Source organism: Podarcis muralis, chromosome 2, assembly GCF_964188315.1.
Source record: "Podarcis muralis chromosome 2, rPodMur119.hap1.1, whole genome shotgun sequence".
In the NCBI taxonomy this organism is placed as follows: Eukaryota; Metazoa; Chordata; class Lepidosauria; order Squamata; family Lacertidae; genus Podarcis; species Podarcis muralis.
The window spans coordinates 105,452,373-105,473,045 of record NC_135656.1 but is presented as its reverse complement, the minus strand read 5'-3'; the positions used below and the strand labels follow the sequence as shown (position 1 = coordinate 105,473,045).

Genomic DNA, 20,673 nt, shown 5'->3' with positions numbered 1-20,673 from the left:
GCACCCCCAAACTCTGCCCTCCAGATGTTTTGGGACTACAATTCCCATCATCCCTGACCACTGGTCCTGTTAGCTAGGGATGATGGGAGTTGTAGTCCCAAAACATCCGGAGGGCAGAGTTTGGGGATGCCTGCGTTTAACCGTCAGCCCCTCCTCCTAGGGAACTCTGGGAACTGCAAGGCAGGCACCCCAAAAGTCGGCCCTCCAGAAGTTTTGGGACTACAACTCCCATCATCCCTAGCTAACAGGACCAGTGGTCAGGGATGATGGGAATTGTAGTCCCAAAACATCTGGAGGGCAAAGTTTGGGGATGTCTGCTGCAAGGGGTATAGGGCTCTCCTAACAACTCTCAGCACCCTTAGCAGACTACAGCTCCCAGAATTCCTTGGGGGATGCCATGACGCTTTGAAGTGGCACCACCGTGCTTAAAACGTATGATATGAACACGGACCAAGATAAACAAAAGAGCAATTTAAGAAACAGGCAAGAGCGGAAGCAACTGCTGACCAGCAGCCTCTTCCTACTTCCTTGAGGAGAGCTGATTGGCAGCTGCGCAGGATGCAGCTGGCTCTTAATAGCCGTGACTCGTACCCCACAGCAGGCTGCCACTTTTGTTGGAAGTGCCATTCTGGAGTCCTCAGCTGGGCAGCCTGAATAAGGGCAGAGCTCAGCCGCCCCAGGGCTATGGTCCAAAGACACCTGAGGCAGGAGCCTGGATGGAAAGCCACCTGGGAGCTTCCTGTGGGCTGCTGAGAGGGCCAGTGTGGGAGACAGGCAGGAAGTAAGTGCTTAGCGTGGCTGAAATCGATTGCCTCTATGTGAACTATTCATTTCTTAACCTGCTGGGTTCCGATGTCGGCTATGCTATGTTTTGTTTTTTTATTATAAGCATCCTTGAATGCATTTTATGCAAGAAAGCTGCAAGTGCAATAAATGAAATAAAGACAATTACCAGAGGTTCAAACAGGGGTTCCTAAAGTGGTCCGTGGACCAGAAGTGGACCATGAGCTTCATTCAGGTGGTCTGTGGCATGCCTGCTCTTGTTGGTTTTTAATAGTATTTTTATTTCTTCTTCTTTTCTTTACCTTGGGTTTTATTGTATTGCAGATCTGTGGGATGCAAATTGTAAGGCGATAGGAAAAATTAAAAAGCAATACAAATGCAATTACAAATCATACAGCATCTAGCACAGTGAATTAAGGTTGCTACAACAGGTGAAAAAATTGTTAAGTAGTCTACCAAGACCCTCAGCCATTTGGATTAAAGCTTCTGGAACACACAGCACTTACCTGGGACAAAGACCCGCTGAGCATGCAGGAACTTACTTCTGTGTAAACATGTATAGGCTTACACTCTTTAAGTCCCACTAAAGCCAGTGGAGCTTACTTCTGAGTAGATATGCTTTGAATCGTGCTGGGTGTGAACCCTAATAGGTAAAGGTAAAGGGACCCCTGACCGTTAGGTCCAGTTGCAGACGACTCGGGGGTTGCGGCGCTCATCTTGCTTTACTGGCCGAGGAAGCCGGCGTACAGCTTCCAGGTCATGTGGCCAGAATGACTAAGCTGCTTCTGGCAAACCAGAGCAGCGCACAGAAACGCCGTTTACCTTCCCGCCGGAGCGGTGCCTATTTATCTACTTGCACTGTGTGCTTTCGAACTGCTAGGTTGGCAGGAGCAGGGACCGAGCAACGGGAGCTCACCCTGTTGCAGGTATTCGAACCGCCGATCTTCCGATCGGCAAGCCCTAAGCTCTGTGGTTTAACCCACTTCCCTGTGAACCCTAATAGGTGATAGCAATTGCTTTGAATGCCAATCTAGTTTACTCCTTTTGCCTTGTGTTTCACTCTTTTTGAATATCACAAATTGAACCTCGTCTTCGGAAAAAGGCAGGATGCAAATACATTAAATGATAATAATTGTAATTTGTGCTGTTAGTTTTTGGGCAGCAATGGGAGAGGGACATACCTAAGGCCCACACATGTAAAGTGAAGTGAAGTGCATGACTTTGTCTCCTTAGTCTAGGACAAGATTAGGAGGCCCAGGTTCAAAACAGGAGAGGGCTGCTGCACCTTTTTTTGTTGCGTGGAAATGGGAATTTCAGCTTGTCATACATTAAACGCAGGGACCCAGCTATTAAAGGTGCAGGAGCACCTGTTCCCATGTGTCCACCTTAGTCAGGCTGCCTCCAGCTATTACCCTCTGCTATGACTGGGCTCTTGGTCAGACAGCTGAGCTTAGATAAAAGAGAGGCCTGGAAACTTTGATGAAAAGCTTCTGAGTGGGTGTCTGTATAAAGGGGAAGTAAAATATCAAGACTGTTTAGTCTGCAATACAGAAGAGGATGAGATGAGGTAGCAGTGTTGTTTTAATTGTTTTTCTGTTGTCTGACTATTCACACTTTTGCAGGATACAGGATGTGTCCCTGTATCTTTTACAGATCAGCTGCAGGTTCAGGGGAAGGTGGTGATAATTTTTGAGCATACTTCTGCTAGGGTTTAAGCCTCACCTTTCCCAGTCTTCTGTTCACCTCTAGCTACCTGCTTTAGGGGTGAATAGAAGGTATCTTAAGTACATTGGCAAGGATTTCTTATGCCCATTTGTTCCAACAGTAGCAGCAACAAAAGAGCCCCCCTAAATAAGCTGGTGATTGGGGGTGGGAAAACGGGTGTGCTTTTATTTTTGTGGAAGGACTGTGAGTGCAGTTGGGGTTTTGGTACTTGAAACAATTCCTCGGGCTCAGAATTCCTTAATTCTACCTTGTTGTCTTTGGCACCAGTTGGTGGATCTTGGCATTCTGGTAGAAAACAACAACAAAGTAGATCCCACAAGAAGTTCGTTCTCACTCATTTCACATGATGAAAGAGAGCCTTCCAGCAAACTCATTGCAGAACCGTGCCTTAAGTTCCCCCTTTATTCAGATGACCAGACTGGGTATTCCAGAGCACAGAGGCAAGAAAGGAATTTGACTTTGTGGGCCTTTCTAGGCAATGGTTTCCTATGGTTGTTTTGACAACATCTGTACTACTACTTCTTCTTTGGTGATCACTTGTAGCCGAGTAAGATTGTCTTCCATAAACATGGTTTTAACAAGGAGTTTGTAAGTGACTGTGGAGGCCAATTTTGGATCCACGTGTCCTTCCACAGTGGGGACATTGGTTTCCTGGTGGATCACGGTGAGGGTTTGCCAAGCGTGCCTTCCTCTTAGCACGTTTCTCCCTTTCGTCCTGAGTTTGAGTGTCTTCAAAGCCCATGACACCTTTGGCAAAGGCTGTTCTCCAACTGGAGCGCTCGCAGGTGAGCGTTTCCCAGTTGTCGGTGTTTATACTACAAGCACCTGTACTCCTAACCTCAACTCCAGCATTCCCCAACTCCAGTATTTAGAACCGTGAATGAACTTAGCTACTGTTCCACCAGAGAATGGCATCCGTGGTGACGGTGAACGATTTCTGGAATGTGATTGATACAAGTGTTGTGGAGGTCTGTCTCCACTCTTTGGAGTCTGAATACTAGGTGCTGGGATTCACGGGTGGGCAGAGTGCTGTTGTGTTCAGGTCCAGCTTTGCAGGCTTTCTGGCTGGGGAAGCGTTAGGAACCTAGGAAGCTGCCTTTCTACTGAGCCCGTCCATTACTCCATCCAGCTCCGTATTGCGTACGCAAAACCAGTAGTGTCTCTCCAGGATTTTAGGCAGAGGTTTCTCCCAGTCCTATCTGGAGATGCTGGGAATGGAACCCAGGACCTTCTGAGTGCAAAACAGATGCTCAACCACTGAGCTGCATCCTTTCCCTGTTGCCATGTCTGCTCTGGACCACATGGGTAGAAGGGAAGCACAGAGCAAAAATATCAGGACTCTTTCAGCTCCTCCTCAATCCAAAAATGGTCAGAGCAAAAACAGAAGAAGGGCTGTCCCAGGTTGGGTGGGCTAATTAGTACATCAAAAGCCCAGAGACCAAAAGCAAAACACCCCAGTAAAAAGCAGTTTGATGAGAGGGTTAGAAGAAAAAAACACTCAGCCGTTTGCATTTGTTGCGGGACTATAACTCTGCTAAATTAGACAGTTCTTCATTTCGGTTTGTTGTTCTTTTTCCTTTTCTTTTGCCCTGCCCTGCCAGAGCTCCGCACAGCTCTTGTTATAGCACAGAATTCAGGGCAGAGGTGGCGGTGGCAGAATTGCAGCAAACTGTCATTATATCCCCAAGGCATGTGTGGTTGCAAAGCGCAGGGTGGCAGAGAGTTCAAGTCCAGATGAAGGGACCTTTGTGGTTGGAGGAGTTGGCTGTGCAAAAAATAAACATAAGAAGAGGCCTGCTGGATCTGACGAAAGGTTCATCATCTAGCCCAGTGAACCACCTCGATGCCTATGGGAAGCCAGCCAGCCAGCAGGGCCTAAATTCAGCAGCACCCTCACCGTTCTCAATTCCTAGCAACTAGCCTGCTGCCTCCAACACAGGAGGTGTAGCAAAGCCACTGTGGCTTGCAGCCATTGAGAGCCTTATCCTCCATGAATTTGTCTAGTTCTCTTGTAGCGGCTGTCCAGCTTTGTAGCTGTCTTTTGGAAGAGAGTTCCATAGTTTAAGGCACTGTGTGCCAAAGTAATGACATCGCTGTTTGTTGTGCATGGGGGGGGGGGGGGCTGATCTACTCCCCTCAAGCCACTTTTTTTAAAGCTGCATTGAAACCATGGCTCTGGACCAGGCACCCCCAAGCCTGGCCCTCCAGCTGTTTTGGGACTACAACTCCCGTCATCCCATTGTAGTCCCAAAACAGCTGGAGAGCCAAGTTTCGGGGTGCCTGCTCTGGACTCTGGGGAAGGAGGAGGAGGAGGGTGTGAGCACAAGGCTAACCTAAACTATGGCTTAGCGTAATGTCCAAATATGAGGGACGCGGGTGGCACTGTGGGTTGAACCACAGAGCCTAGGACCTGCTGATCAGAAGGTTGGCGGTTCGAATCCCCGCGACGGAATGAGCTCCCGTTGCTCGGTCCCTGCTCCTGCCAACCTAGCAGTTTGAAAGCACATCAAGTGCAAGTAGATAAATAGGTACCACTCCGGCAGGAAGGTAAACGGCATTTCCGTGCGCTGCTCTGGTTCGCCAGAAGCGGCTTAGTCATGCTGGCCACATGACCCGGAAGCTGTACGCCGGCTCCCTCGGCCAATAAAGCGAGATGAGCACCACAACCCCAGAGTCGGCCACGACTGGACCTAATGGTCAGGGGTCCCTTTACCTTTAGTGTCTGAACACAGGCTGTGCTTTGGGGATAAAGGAGGGGGAATAAGTATGTATGCTGCCCCAAGTTCCTTGGAGGGGCGGAGAAAAGTGTGTGTTTCTTGTATGCGATTGATATTATATGCCACCTGTTCTCCAACGCAACCTTTTGCTTGACAATTGCTGGGCCTGAGATGTACGCCTTTGATTTTTATACTGTACAGCCGTGGCTCATAATGCCAGCCTTCGTTCCCCTCTCTGATTTCCTTCCTTGTATAAAAGTTTCCACTCCAAGCAGCAGCAGCAGCAGCAGGTGGACTGCCTTCCTTCACTTTCCAGGGTCTTTTTCACTGGCAGTGAAAATTCTGCAGGGAGGGCTGGCTGGTTACAAGATTGGCCAAGAAAAAGGTACATGGCCATGGGTTCAATTAAGTTCCACTTCTCCAATTTCTCCTAACCCACACTGCCCGAAATATTGTTTCCCCCCGCTTGAAGCTGAACTTTGCACGTTGGCCGGGGATTTGCCCCAGAGACAAGCAGATGCTCTGTGCTTTCTAGCCTAAATCCTTTAAGACTGGTAGAATTCAAATCCATTAAAAGTTTTTTTTTTTTAATGCACTAGAAAGGCTTCTCTGAAGCCTGCTGAGTATAAGCTTTTGTGTGGCACCAGGCCAGAAATTCAGCCTGCTTCTCCATGTTATTGAGGTCAGGCCTTCTTTTATTTTTTATTTTATGATCCCTGTCCACAGTCTTTACCATCTCCCTCCTCAGTTTCAAACCATTCATGAATCCAGCTAGTGTATTTACCACACAGCCCTTCAAATATCTAATTAAAATGTTGAATACTACTGGACGGCTGCCAGCTCCAGCCAGAGCCTCCTCCCAGTATGTCACTAGACAATTGATCACTGTCGTTTTCCTGTCAATTTATATCCCTCTCGCATAACAGCACTGTCTGGCCGGGAGCTTTCTGTGGTTTCATTATGGCTGTTATTGTGTGCTTGTTATAGCTGAGGATCCAGAGGTCTTGAGCGGCTGCCACTGAGATGGGCACCGCGAATCCTGCCCTTTCACCATTGGCACCTAGGTCTTCAGACTCTTGATTTACACTGGTACCTCAGGATACATACGCTTCAGGTTACATACGCTTCAGTTACAGACTCTCCTAACCCAGAAATAGTGCTTCAGGATGAGAACAGAAATCGTGCTCTGGTGGCATAGCAGCAGCAGGAGGCCCCATTAGCTAAAGTGGTACCTCAGGTTAAGAACAGTTTCAGGTTAAGAACAGACCTCTGGAACGAATTAAGTACTTAACCCGAGGCACCACTGTACATCCATTTCTCTCCCTCGTGATGGAAGGCTGTGGAAAAACATATGGAAATGTCTGACAAAAAGTACTGGTTGGCGGTGTGTTTCTACGGACCAGAAAGAGAATACAGGAAAGGTTATTAGCTGTCTTTTCCTAAGTCAGGTTGTTGGCTCATGTAGGCCTCTGCTGTCCAAAGTTTCCCAACTGTATCAGTGGCACAGTTTGTCTGTGACACATGCCACTCAAATAGACACTCACATTGTTCTTAGTTGGCTCCCAGAACAAAGGGCAGGCATCCTGGTTTGTAAATGAAGGATAGGCCTATTGTTATTGTTAAAATTTGTGTACTACCCTTCATCTGTAGATCTCAGGGTGGCTCACAGAATAAAAAAATTAAATAAAATAAACACAAAATACATAATAGAAACAAGAACAGGAACAAACCAACAATCCCCTCCTTCCATCCGTTCCCATTTGTCCAGATTTTGCCCAGACTTTGGGGTTTTATTTATGTTGCCATTATATCCTAAGGCACACAAGATGACGTATGTCAGTGATGGCCAAACTTGGCCCTCCCAGCTGTTCTGGGACTACAACTCCCATCATCCCTAGCTAACAGGACCAGTGGTCAGGGATGATGGGAATTGTAGTCCCAAACATCTGGAGGACCGGAGTTTGCCTATGCCTGACCCAAATCTTACAGATAGCTCCTCTTTCTGGGCTCAGAGCCCAGCACCCCAAGCCCACAGATAAGGACAACATCAAAGAAAGCCAATTAGCTTAATATCAAAGCAAGTGAATATAAACATATATGAGCTCACTGCTGCAATAACTGCCCATTAATTGTGGGGTTATCTTGACTACCAAGATGGCGTTTGCAGATTGCAAATTGTAGTCCCAAAACAGGTGGAGGGCCAAGTTTGGCCATCGCTGACGTATGTGGTTCTCCCCACCTCTTTCTATCCTCCCAACAACCCTTTGAGGTAGCTTAGGTGCTAAGTGTTGGGTGGGCGGGATTGGCCTGAATTTACCCAGTGAGCTTCATGGCTGAGGGGGGATTTTATACCCTGGTCTCTTAACCGTTATACTAAACTGGCTCATAGGCTACCCTGACTAGATTCTGAGCAATGATGATGCTTGGGGTCTTCCCTCACCCTTGTCAACTGTAGTGCAGGCTGTATCAGGGAATCCCAGGGTGTTCCTCAGGATGATGCAACTGGTCATATACTGGCAGTGAGTGAGGGATACTCCTGCAGCCAATATGAAGCCATCTTGGACATTCGGGTTCCAAAAAAGTTCACAAAACGGAACATTCACTTCCGGGTTTGCGGTGTTTGGGAACCAAAACGTTAGACTCGCAAGGCATTCGGGAACCAAGGTACTACTATATATTGATTAAAGAGAAAGGACAGTTTGTTGTGGGGAAGTCTGTGTTAGAATCCTTCACCCGCCCATAGTTTTTTCTTTGGCCTGGCTATTTTGCTTCTTAAGTATAGGGGCTTCCTCTGTCATGTGATCTATCCCCTCTCACGCCATCTGGTAGGTCAGTTCAGCAGCAGCTCACTACCTTGAGACCTGCTGTTTTGCGTAGTTTGGGCTTTAAGCGTCGCTGGGTCATGAATCACACTCTTCATGAAAAAAATAGACTCTTCTCTATATTTAGCCACTGAACGGGGCTTGGCTATTTTTCTTTTTGGAAAGTATCTTGTAAAAACTTGGCTGAGTAGCTTCTGAGTAGCCTGAGGGGTGTGTGTGTGTGTGTGTGTGTGTGTGGAGGTGGGGGGGGGGAGAAATAATTTAAGGCTTTGTCTGTTATGAAAGCTGTTTAAACAATAGCTAAATTACACACACATCTCGGGAGCAGCTTACTTGAATCTATGAACAGCTATGAACTAGTCGCCTACATCATGCAGCACAATCCCGCTGTGTTTTGTTTATTTTCAGCTTATCCCGAGAGTGGGCGGCGGGATACAGGAGCACCGGCTGTTTCAGAGACCACCAAGCAGGTGGTAGCTTGAGTGCCATACCTGGGCAAGTAGAGAAACTGGACAGAGTGGGGAGAGAAAAAGAAGTCCTCTTTTTCGTAGGATGGTTCATTATACCAGACATCTTGCACCTTTGTCCATCTAGACCAGTATTGTCTACTCTGACTGGCAGCAGATCTACCGTATTTTTCGCTCTATAAGACGCACCAGACCACAAGACGCACCTAGTTTTTGGAGGAGGAAAACAAGAAAAAAAATTCTGAATCTCAGAAGCCAGAACAGCAAGAGAGATCGCTGCGCAGTGAAAGCAGCAATCCCTCTTGCTGTTCTGGCTTCTGTGATAGCTGCGCAGCCTGCATTCGCTCCATAAGACGCACACACATTTCCCCTTACTTTTCAGGAGGGAAAAAGTGAGTCTTATAGAGCAAAAAATACGGTACATCATGTCAGGCAGAGGTCCTTCCCATTACTTTCTTCCAGGCTATTTTAACTGGATTGAACCAGGGATCTTCTGAACACAGAGCATGTGTCCCTGCCACTGAGCTAGGCTTCTACCCCGTGACATGCATGTTTGGGTCACAGTTAAGGACTTGCCTTCCCAGTTCCCAGCTGTCCCTTACCCATCCCATTGTCAGGCTGGGATAGAGGAGTCTCCAGAGCTCAAACCACAGGGACTTCACCACTTGAGGCCAAGACTTTAAAAGAGTCAGGACTTCCTCCAGAGAATGCTGGGGGCTGTAGTTTGTTGAGGGCGCCGAAAGAAGTGATAGAAGTTCCTGGGAAGAGGGACTGATGGTTAAACCATCCTAGGAATGGTTGCTCTGTGAGGGGGATAGAAGTCTCCAGACAACTCTCAGCACCCTTGACAAACTACAGCTCCCATGATTCTTTGGGGGAAGCTATGATAGTAGCTATCCATTCTGAAGGAAATCAGCCCTGAGTGCTCACTGGAAGGACAGATCCTGAAGCTGAGGCTCCAATACTTTGGCCACCTCATGAGAAGAGAAGACTCCCTCAAAAAGACCCTAATGTTGGGAAAGATTGAGGGCGCAAGGAGAAGGGGACGACAGAGGACGAGATGGCTGGACAGTGTTCTCGAAGCTACCAGCATGAGTTTGACCAAACTGCGGGAGGCAGTGGAAGACAGAAGTGCCTGGCGTGCTCTGGTCCAGGGGTCACGAAGAGTCGGACACGACTAAATGACTAAACAAGAATGACAACAACTCTCAGCACCCTTGACAAACTACAGCTCCCATGATTCTTTTGGGGAAGCTATGATAGTGCTTTAAATGTGTGGTGTGTATGTGGCCATAGTCTCGTGAGCTTCTGTCCACAGTATCGTCTCAATCCTACTAGAGGAGCAGAAAGGAACAGAAAGGCTGTGCCATGTCAGCAGCTTTTGGATCAGCCAGGCCTGGTGTATCTTCCAGGAGCCTGGTCCTTCGCCTTTGCGTACTCAACAGAGCATTTCCTGCAGTGCCGCACCTCAAGCCGCTGAGCTGGAGAACAGCCCCAGAGGCCCATAGCCCCAGCCTGCTCCTAATTTAGCATGGTTTCACAAACGTGTTGGTGATGGATGGTGCAGGTAAATCGGGGCCTAGGAGACAGGCAGTGGTGGCAGGACTGTTGCTGGATGGGAGATGGATACCAACCGTAGGCCCTTTTCTGCTGCACCTTCTCAGGAGGCAAAAGAACTGGAGGAGGCTGTGGAGCAAGACCAGTGAGGGGGCATGGCTTTGTGGGTAGGGTGGGTGGTCAAGAGGGTTAGACAGAGAGGCCCGGAGAGCCCATATTTGGCCTCTTGGTATGAGGTTGCGCATCGTTGTTGGCCATTTTGATACAGGAAAGCCAGAGCATCTTCAAGAGGGATCTGTCCAGCGTCTGCTTGAGAGACCTTCCAGCAATGGTGTACCCACCACCCTGCTAGGTGATTTGGCTCCATTGTCAAACTGCTCTTACCGACAATCAATGGCACTCATGATAAATGATAGATAGCTCATAGTTCATGATAGAATCATGGGCCTGGCTGCAGAATTTCGGCTTCCTTCATGTAGGCAAGTGATGGATCGCCTTGGATTATCATAGCTCCCACACCCCACAGCACATCACTTGGCTTGGAGCAGCCGTCTGTTTCACTCGGCGAAACCAACACAATTGATTCCAAGTTCCTGTAAAAACATGCACATATACATAGCAGAGCAAGTATCGACGCAGTAAAAAAAACTTTTCTCCCCTCCAGGTAATTTTCGTTGTGTATGATCGGGTTGTTTAACCACACAGAGGTCTTTCTCAGGACTGGTTATTAAGACGGTTAAAAATCCATGCAAATATTTTAAAAGCCCGTATGGGGGATCATGGTATCCAAATGACATACAAATCCAAAAGGTGTCTTTCTTTTTATAAAAATAAAAATAAAGCCGCCCCTGCAATATTCCTCTATGTGATTCTTTTATTATCTCCTAGTTCAAACCATCTGGAGCATCCGCAGTGCCATACCTCTGTTGCTTTCTTCTGCCTTTTCTATAATTAGCGATTATAATAAATATTTGCTCCGCTGAGCATTAAAAAAGATATGCGTCGCTCCGACATCTCTCAGACGTATAATGGGTAGGCACCAAACTGGCAGGAAGCACTTTATTTGCCTGCTATTAATAGCTCTTCAGGATTATAAATGGGAAATAGTTACTCATCTCACGAGTTGTTTTCCAAGTGGGTGAAATCTGCCATTTAAATAGATGGCTGCACATTTGGGCATTAGGAGCAGAGCAAGCAGCAGCTGGGGCCCGTCAGATGGATGGGAGTGTGCGAAGAGAGCGGTGCTTCTTCCGTCCCTGACAATGTTTTATTTGCAGTCCCTGTTAGTTATTTAATGTAAACATGCACAGGACGGCAAGATGCAGAAATGCAGAACAATCATAAAACAACAAATAAGAGCAGGTAGTTGAAAAGCCAGCAGCTAAGTGAAAATCGGCAGTCGCCTCACCCTGCCTAACGTTAGAGCCGGCCCTGAAGTCATGCCATGGCTAGGAATGGCTCAGTCTCCTTTGGCTATGCCATACTCTGTGATAAAAGGTAAAGGTAAAGGTACCCCTGCCCGTACGAGCCAGTCTTGACAGACTCTGGGGTTGTGCGCCCATCTCACTCAAGAGGCCGGGGGCCAGCGCTGTCCGCAGACACTTCCGGGTCACGTGGCCAGCGTGACAAAGCTGCATCTGGCGAGCCAGCGCAGCACACGGAACGCCGTTTACCTTCCCGCCAGTAAGTGGTCCCTATTTATCTACTTGCACCCGAGGGTGCTTTCGAACTGCTAGGTTGGCAGGCGCTGGGACCGAGCAGCGGGAGCGCACCCCGCCGCGGGGATTCGAACCGCCGACCTTTCGATCGGCAAGCCCTAGGCGCTGAGGCATTTACCCACAGCGCCACCCGCGTCCCACTATATAGTGTGATATATAGTGTGATAGCACTGGATAAAACACACCCACAACCTCCCCACCACTTTCAGCCTCAGGAATGGAGACGGTTTTATAAATCCTTTTAAAAAATCTCTGTTTAGGGGTTCTCCTGAAACAGGTTTGTTGGCTGCACACTAGAGAAAGCAGCATTTATTAGTGGCTGGGCAACCCCCGCTTTTGTTTACAAAACTCCATCGGGATTATTAACTAATAATGTGAAATCTAGCCTGGAAGCAGAAGGCATTATCCACCATCACTTGACGCATCCAGGAGGGAGCAAGGAATTGCTATCGAGGTGGATAATAAAAGAGGATTGAAATCAATCTCTTGAGTGCAGATATGAGATTAAAATTTGCCACTGGGTGGGTGGAGAATTCAAAAATGTGCGATCTCGCTTACTTTTTGCCTTTGGAGGAGCTCAAAGACCCATACCCACAGCAGAGGTGGGCAGTTCAATACCAATCAGCATGCATTTCATTAAAAAAACAAAAAACTCCTAAAAAGTCACAGGTTTCTTTCGCAGTTCCCACGGAACAGGAGATGGAGGCTTCTCTTGCAGAAGCAATTAATTCTGTATTGCCTTCTGCTGCACTCCAGATTAAATACGCTGGACCTGGGAGTGTTATTTCAACAGCAAGGAGTAGGAAATTTCCTTGGGGAGGTATATTAAACAATATATACAGTACTGTGACACCTTCCTGATGGAGAATCAAGAAACTGCTGGAAACCCTGATTTGTGTTTTTCTAAAAAGGGGATCTCTGTGAGTAGGTGGGAGAGGAGAGGCTCGGGAGCGACGTGCAATGGCTGTACTAGTATACCGTATTTTAGCCAATTCCAACAAAATCTGCAGATGCATATGCAAATTATCCTTCTCCCTTCTGCTAAGGATTATGAAGCTGGGATTACTCAAAGCAGTACTAGGAAGTTACGCAGAGCATCAGTGCAGAGCAGGCAGGGTTTTTTGTGTTGTTGTTTTTTTGCTGCTACAGAAAGCAGGAAGGGAGGAATGGCGCGTGTATATCCTATTTTTCAGAAGCAGTTGGGGCAGAGGGAAGCAGGGAGGTTCTAGCCAAGGATGTGCAACTCAGTGTGCTTAAAAGGTTTGCCAAGAAAAGCTGGATTTCCTGATGTGTTCAAATGACGCAATTTATTTCTTTGCTTCGTTTACTAGGGTTTATAGCTGCATGAGCGATGTCACGCTTTTGCAGCGGGAGTGCCTCTTCTTCTCCCCGTGCAACTCCAAATTCTGCTCCGGGGGGAAGGGTGGTCCCCAAACCTCTGTGTGATGCTGCTGGAGCATAGCTGTCAATTTACAGATTTGAAAATAAGGGACCAGCAGCCTCAAAAATAAGGGATCAGCAGCCAAAATAAGGGATTTTCAGAGCACAGGTATGTTCAACTTCTGAGCCAAAGGCAGAAAGCCCAGCCAGAAGCCAAACGAAGCCTCAAGCGGTGGTTCCCACAGCGCAGCAACCCGGCAAATGGGATGCAGCAAGGAAAACCACCGTCACCTCTCCGCTGGGAAGCGCTGAGCAAAGGCGAGTCCCCAGGCAATGCGGCCGATTTGATTGGCACAAGGCATGCAAGCTCCACCCCCCAGTCGTTCTTAGACTCCTTATTGGGTGAGCAACGCAGCCAAGCAACACAGTTGGAGCCTCCCTCCTCCCTGGCCGGCAGGGAGAGGAGCTGCTTCCTTTGAAACCTGGGACATCATCAGTAAGGGACAGCAGCGGGACACAGCACTGGGATAAGGGAGTTTCCCGCCAAATAAGGGACAGTTGACAGCTATGTGCTGGAGGGAAGGGGAGAGGGAAATTCTGTTGCGCATGCAGAATGGCAGCCTTGGAGACGACCCGTAGTCCACTTTTCACATAGCAGCTCTCACAGCACCTATGGAATGTAGAAAAGGATACACGAAAACAGCACGCTTAAAAGCCAAGCAGGGCCTGGTGTTTTTGCCTGTTTCCTTCTCTTGCAACCCACACGGTAGCGCATGTGCATCTCCTTATTTTCCAGGTTTGTGCTCCCATTGGGATTGGGCAGGGAGCCATGCAGGGCGATGGGATGCTGCTTCCTGGCCCCCATAGAAAAGAGCCTAGTAGACCTAGGGTGGCGTGTGGGTGGAGAAGAAGCTGACTTCCTGGGCTTGAGGCTCCTGGGGAGACATTGTAGGGAGAGGGCAAGCTAGGGATCCCAGTAGAAGGCTGGCTGGGACAAGGTAGACTGCGTGTTTTGCAAGCAGAAACTCCCGATTCAACAGTTGGAAGTCTTAAAAAACATGATAGGGATGCATTTGAATTTGCAATTCGGTATAACAGGGACAATACAGATATAGCAACAGTTAAAAATATATATAAATTAAAACTTTGTCACTAGCATATAAACTAAAATTATCATTTAAAACCGTAATCATTATGATAGCACAGCTTGTTCCCTAAGTTTTATGGCAATTGCACAGAATTTGGCTACCCTTAACATGATCTCAAGGGACATGGGTGGCGCTGTGGGCTAAACCACAGAGCCTAGGACTTGCAGATCAGAAGGTCGGCGGTTCGAATCCCCGCAACAGGGTGAGCTCCCATGGCTCGGTCCCTGCTCCTGCCAACCTAGCAGGTCGAAAGCACGTCAAAGTGCAAGTAGATAAATAGGTACCACTCTGGCGGGAAGGTAAACGGCGTTTCCATGCGCTGCTCTGGTTCGCCAAAAGCGGCTTAGTCATGCTGGCCACATGACCCGGAAGCTGTATGCTGGCTCCCTCGGCCAATATAGCGAGATGAGCACCGCAACCCCAGAGTCGGCCACAACTGGACCTACTGGGCCTACTGGACCTTTACCTTTTATAACAGGCACAATACAGATATAGCAACAGTTTAAAAATATATAGATTAAAACTCAGTCACTAGCATATAACCTAAAATTATCATTTAAAACCGTAATCATAATGATAGCACAGCTTGTTCCCTAAGTTTTATGGCAGTTGCACAGAATTTGCCTACCCTTAACATGATCTCAGGATCCTTGTCCTCTACCAGGGATTTTAGATGTTGAAGTTCGGATTCATTTGGAGATTTTTGCATAGCAGGGGTAATAAATACCGAGAGTATATCCCCGTAAAAACGGCAGCGTAACAAGGCATGAGAGACAGTTTCTTCTTCCATCAAGCCGCAGGGGCAGACTCATTCCGCATATGGTTTACCTTCAAATCTGCCCTGCAATAAGGCAGATGGCAGCACATTGAATCTAGCGAGGGTAAATGACCGAATTCAACAGTTGGCATTTCCAGGTAGAAGAAGAGCGGTGCCAGTAATCTCTGCAGAGCTAGGCGGGCCTATAGGCTGACTCGCCCGAAGGCAGCCTCGGATGTTAATTTCTAGTGCGCGAGAGAAGCCTCATAGACAGTCCACACTTAGGAGCAGTTGGAAATTTTTGCATTCTGCAAAAATGCAAAGCGTGAATGAGAATGTCTGAATGCTGGGAATCACAGATGAGGAGAGCAGACCCTCCAACTGTCCATATTTTTCAGGGTCAGTCCCAGTTTCTGATTTGATCCCGGAATGTCCCGCTTTCCCTTAGGACATCCTTATTTTCATTGGAATAATGTTGGAGGGTATGTAGTTATGCGGCCCCCGAGCCTAAGAGATAAGTAACTATGCAACCTTTAGAAGGCATCTGAAGGCAGCCCTGTATAGGGAAGTGTTTTCATGATTTATTATCTTTTTATATAAGATGAAAGCTGCCCAGAGTGGCTGGGGCAGGATATAAATAACACAATTGTTATTATGGGATAGGCTGTCCCTGTTTTCATCAGAGAAATGTTGGAAGGTACGGTGCGAGTGCTGCTGTTGCAACCCATCTTAGACCAGATCGTGACCCAGTCGAGGGCCGGCCCGACCTGCCAACTGAAGATCAGTGGTTTTAAGCCGCCCAGATCCCCAAGCTCAGCTTTTAAAATGAAAAACCCTTATGCTTGTCATTGTGCTCCTAATAATCTGTGGGACGTGCCTGGAGAATGCAAGCTAAATGCCTCCCCGCTACTTCCCCCTGCATTCTTATGGTACTTCCTGATACCTGATCTTAATCTCCTCGGTTGTAAATTGAACTTGATGCTTCTTGTAAGCAGTGAAGCGTTAACAACATGGCGCTACATCACCCAAAGGCAGGCGTGGGAAGGTGTCGTCTAGGCATATCAACGTGCAAGGGTTTGTTGTAGGAGCTGCAGTGTTGAGTTCTTGCCCAATACCAGACCAGTCCAGCTGTGCAGATATTATTGGGAGAAGCAACTGTCTATATGAATGAAGCAAAAGAGGTCACCAAAATATAGAACAGGCGTAGGCAAACTCGGTCCTCCAGATGTTTTGGGACTACAACTCCCATCAACCCTAGCTAACAGGACCAGTGGTCAGGGATGATGGGAGTTGTAGTCCCAAAACATCTAGAGGGCCGAGTTTGCCTATGCCTGATATAGAAGATCCCATGTACAGAAAGCTGATGACAATGTGCCTTTCATGGGTTTTCCATCCAAATACTAAGGATTGTACCATGGGGTATACAGACTCTGGTTTGCAGAACACCAGGAGTCCATGAACTTCATTCAGGCGGCCTGCAGCTGGTCTGTGGATTTGTGGCTGAAGACAGGAGATAGCACATAACATTGCATTAAATGTTCATATTGACTTCCAATTGTATTTTATTGATTTTTATTTCTTACGTTGCATTTGAGTTAGGCAGCCTGTGTTCTGCTCACCTGCCATGCAGTTGCACTAAACCCACTAAAGCTGCAGTTCTATACTGTACTGTATGCACTTACTTGGGAGTAAACCCCATTGAACTCAGTGGGCCTTCCTGCATGTAGGACTGCATTGTAAGTGTCACATAATAGGGGAGTTTTATTGGAGGGATTTCCCCTTAAAGATGACCTAAAGGCCTTTTCAATAGCAAAGCACATGGTAACACGTTCCTGGACTATATACCATCTTGGATGACAGGTGGATGAGAGAGTTAAATGCTGCAGTGCTTTCCTGTAAAGATAAAAAAATAATAATACTTGAGCCACACACAAAACTTGTCTATTGTGGTGAAAGCCAGTAACCTCCTCCTAAGATCTAGTTTTCTGTACACAGAGAACACTGAAATCATATCGCCCTCACCTGAAGTATCAAGTGGTCTGGTCTAGAAAAAGCATTTCCACATGATCCGCTGTTTTTTTAGACCCATCAGATGGTCTCATTCACTTTAAGCGCAGCTATTGTCTTTTTGTCCAGTGTCTTTTGCTGCGATAGATTCTGCAGAGCTCATGGAAAAAAATCCAGCTTCCTGTGGGAATGAGCGCTGGCGTTTGTGACCTTTGGGGCTGTATGTCCCCCCCCCCCCCCAATCCTCTTTTCTCCATTTTCCTTCCTGGTCTTTGTCTGTTTGTCTTCTCATCTTGTATTTCCTTCTTGGCAACCCACATGTCATTCCTTCAATTTTGTTCTGTTTTGCCCTCTGCCAAAGCAAAACATTTAAGGATCTTCTTCCATTCTGCCAAATGCTGGTGGTAGCTTTTATTTCCCTTTTGTCTTCTGTTGGTTGTGTAAACATTTGCAAAGTGGTTCTGTTCAGCCTTCACGGGCACCCATAACTGCTGCGAAATTATAAAAGGCAATTGCTTTTTTTAAAGGTATGGCACGCTGCTCCTGCTCCCCATGTGCCTAGGCTTGTTTAATGCTACTTTGAAATAATTGCTAATAATTAACCCTATTGTAATATTGTGATCCACGTTTATGGGTGCTGGTGGAGTCAAGGGTTTTAGAAAAACAGAGTGTAATACTGTAATAAAAAAAAGATGGGTTGGGGAAGCTGTGCTTGCCATTACTGCCTTTAACATTTGTTAGCAAGGCTTTTGAAGATGAATCTAAACTGAATGTTTAGATTGTAAATTACCTTCGAAACCTCAGGTACAGATGTTAAACATTTGTCCAGAGCTGGTGTGTGTGTGTGTGTGTGTGTGTGTGCGCAGTGGTACCTCGGGTTATGTACTTAATTCGTTCTGGAAGGTCCGTTCTGAACCTGAAACTGTTCTTAACCTGAAGCACCACTTTGGCTAATGGGGCCTCCTGCTGCTGCCATGCCGCCGGAGCACAATTTCTGTTCTCATCCTGAAGCAAAGTTCTTAACCTGAGGTACTATTTCTGAGTTAGCGGAGTCTGTAACCTGAAGCGTATGTAACCTGAAGTGTATGTAACCCAAGGTACCGATGTGTATATATATATATATACACACGCGTGCGCGCACACACACAGATTTTAATTTTAGTTTCTGCACTTTATGCACAAATGTACATAACAAAACCCAGGCAGGTATTTCTTTCAAATGAAAAGTAGTCTCTCCAGAGGTTGCTATTTTGAGCGAAGGAGTGCTCTGTGTGTTGCCGGGGAGGCGCTGGGAAGAGCGCCTGGTGGCCATCTTAAAAGTAAAAATCACCCCCAATCTGTTCCTCTACCCAGGTTCCAGATGTGTGTGTTTTAAAAGGGCAATTATGCAGCTGGAATCCTGGCACGGGGAGTGACTGCTTTTCATTAAAACAACAGCAGGGTTCCATTTTAAGCATTTCATGTAACGTGTAATTTCCCCCTCCGTTTGTACAGTCAACTTAACATTGGAAGAGGCAGCTGGATCAGACCAGTTGCCCAGCGCATCCAGAATTCTGTTCTCACTGTGGCCAACTAGGTGCCCAATAGAGGCCCCAAAGGAGGACCTGGGTGCAAGAGCTCCTGTGGTTTCCAGCAACTGGTGTTCAGAAACATTACTGCCTCTGTCTGGAGGCAGAACAGGATTTGTTACCCCAGGATTGTTAATCCTCGGATTATAATCCCAGTCTATATGACATTTGAAGGCAGGGTGGGGAGTCAGGGAAAGGTGGGTGGGTGGCCACTCTTGGCCCTCCAGGGAGTCCCATGTGGCCCACAAGGCTATTCCCCCAAACTATGCCCACCCTGTCAATCAGCTGGTGTGATTGGCAGGTGATGTCAGCTGAAAGGTGGGGTTCAGTTCTGCACTGGCTGTGCCTTCCAAAGAAGCGGGATTTATCCACACCTGCTCAACAGGTGATGAGCGGAGCGTTCAATCCAGCTGGGTGATGCTACGCCATCGGGGCAGATTTTGGTAATCTTCCACAATATTGTGCCAGAATTGAGCGACCCCAAATGGATCTTCTCAATTCTCCTCTTTTGCCCCCCTTGGCTCAGCATCCTGTGCGGGGGAACTCTCCCGCGTCACCCTAAATTCTTTGCCGACGCCAGCATGTTCCCTGCAAGAAAGGTACCGGCAAAGCAGACCCCTGCAAAGGTGTTGAACGGCTGTCTTGCACCATTCAAAGGCCACTCTATTCTTCAGGTATGTAAGTTCCCATGTATGAAGCAGAGCTGGGATTGCACTAGCCTGTCTATCACTGGCTCCTCCTAGTGCTTCCTCCCATGCGCCCATCAGACACTCACTGTATCCTATGCTCCAACAGGGGCACACATGTGTAGGTGCAATCTGGATAATTGTTCTCTTGTCTCTGAACGATTGCACAAATGGGGGCCTGTAAGTGATAAGATCAATGCACATAGGCTACTCTTCAGACATGAGACATGCACTGTACTCCATGCTCTGGTAACACCCAGATTGGATTGTTGCAATTATCACACCAGGCTCCCCACACCTGGCTTAGAGGGTAGTTTTTCCTAAGAAGGAAGGAAATTGAGTCAGCGGTGTCTGCTTTTGCTCTAGATGTTGTTGAGTCTTGCCTGGATCACATCCACTTGCGATCAACATCCGTGAACACGTATGGGTGTTGAGACCGAAATGAGAGGGGGGTGGGGCGTTAACTGATCCCAGTCACATTAAAAAATGGCCTCAAATGACCAGAACCAGGCTTCAGGTGTTACAGCAAGATTTTTTTTGGCAGCCTTGGCTTTCAGGTCGTGTTGTGATACTTCTAAGCCTTCATTGACAGCTATAACCATTGTAGCAGATGGGCAGGAATTCATTATGGCTTCCAGACACACTTCTGAATGAGGGTGGGTCTATCCAACAGCTTTTTAGTCACGGAAGCTGCATGAAACTGCCATATTCAGTATACCTCTGAATTTGGTTGGTGAGGAACAGCAGAAAGAGGGGACTATTGCCACCATGCCGTGCTTCAGGCTTCCCATAAGGACATAAGAACCAGGCCAGTGGCCCATCTGTGTGAAACCCACAAGCCAGGACCTGGGTGCATGAAGACTCTGCCTGGTATTCAGAAGCTCTGACCTTGGAGGCAGAACATAGCCGTTGTGGCCAATAGCCTTTCCGGAGGGCTTCCCAGGGGCGTCTGATTGGCTGCTGCTGTGGGAAGCAGGATGCTGTCGGACTTTATCCAGCAGGGCTTAACATTCTTAAGTTAACCCTATTAATGCCTCTCACATGCACCCAATTTTAATCACTCTCTTCTAGGTCCGCAGAAAAACTTCTGATGGTTTATTTGTGTGTTTGTGTGGACATCAGTTATTCCCTGCCCTGTAGTGACTTGGAGGGCAGGTGTGTTAGGGGGTCCGTAACCCTTGCCCCAAGCCCCACAAAAGACCTAGTTATACTAAATGCACCTCGATCCCGCTCTCTTTCCCATCCCTTAGAAGCCTGAAAAAGGGAGAGGAGAGTGCGAAAGGATGATCTCCGCAGCCCAATGCAGAGTTGCTTGGGAATGCAAGAGAAGCGGCTTTG

The 20,673-nt window shown here is 47.5% G+C and overlaps 1 protein-coding gene across 2 annotated transcripts in view; it reads left to right on the top strand.

Moving 5' to 3' along the window:
* The window catches only part of PLXNB1 (plexin B1), a 138,800-nt gene that overhangs the window by 33,548 nt on the left and 84,579 nt on the right, over positions 1-20,673 (top strand). The gene's annotated exons all lie outside the window — the stretch shown is intronic.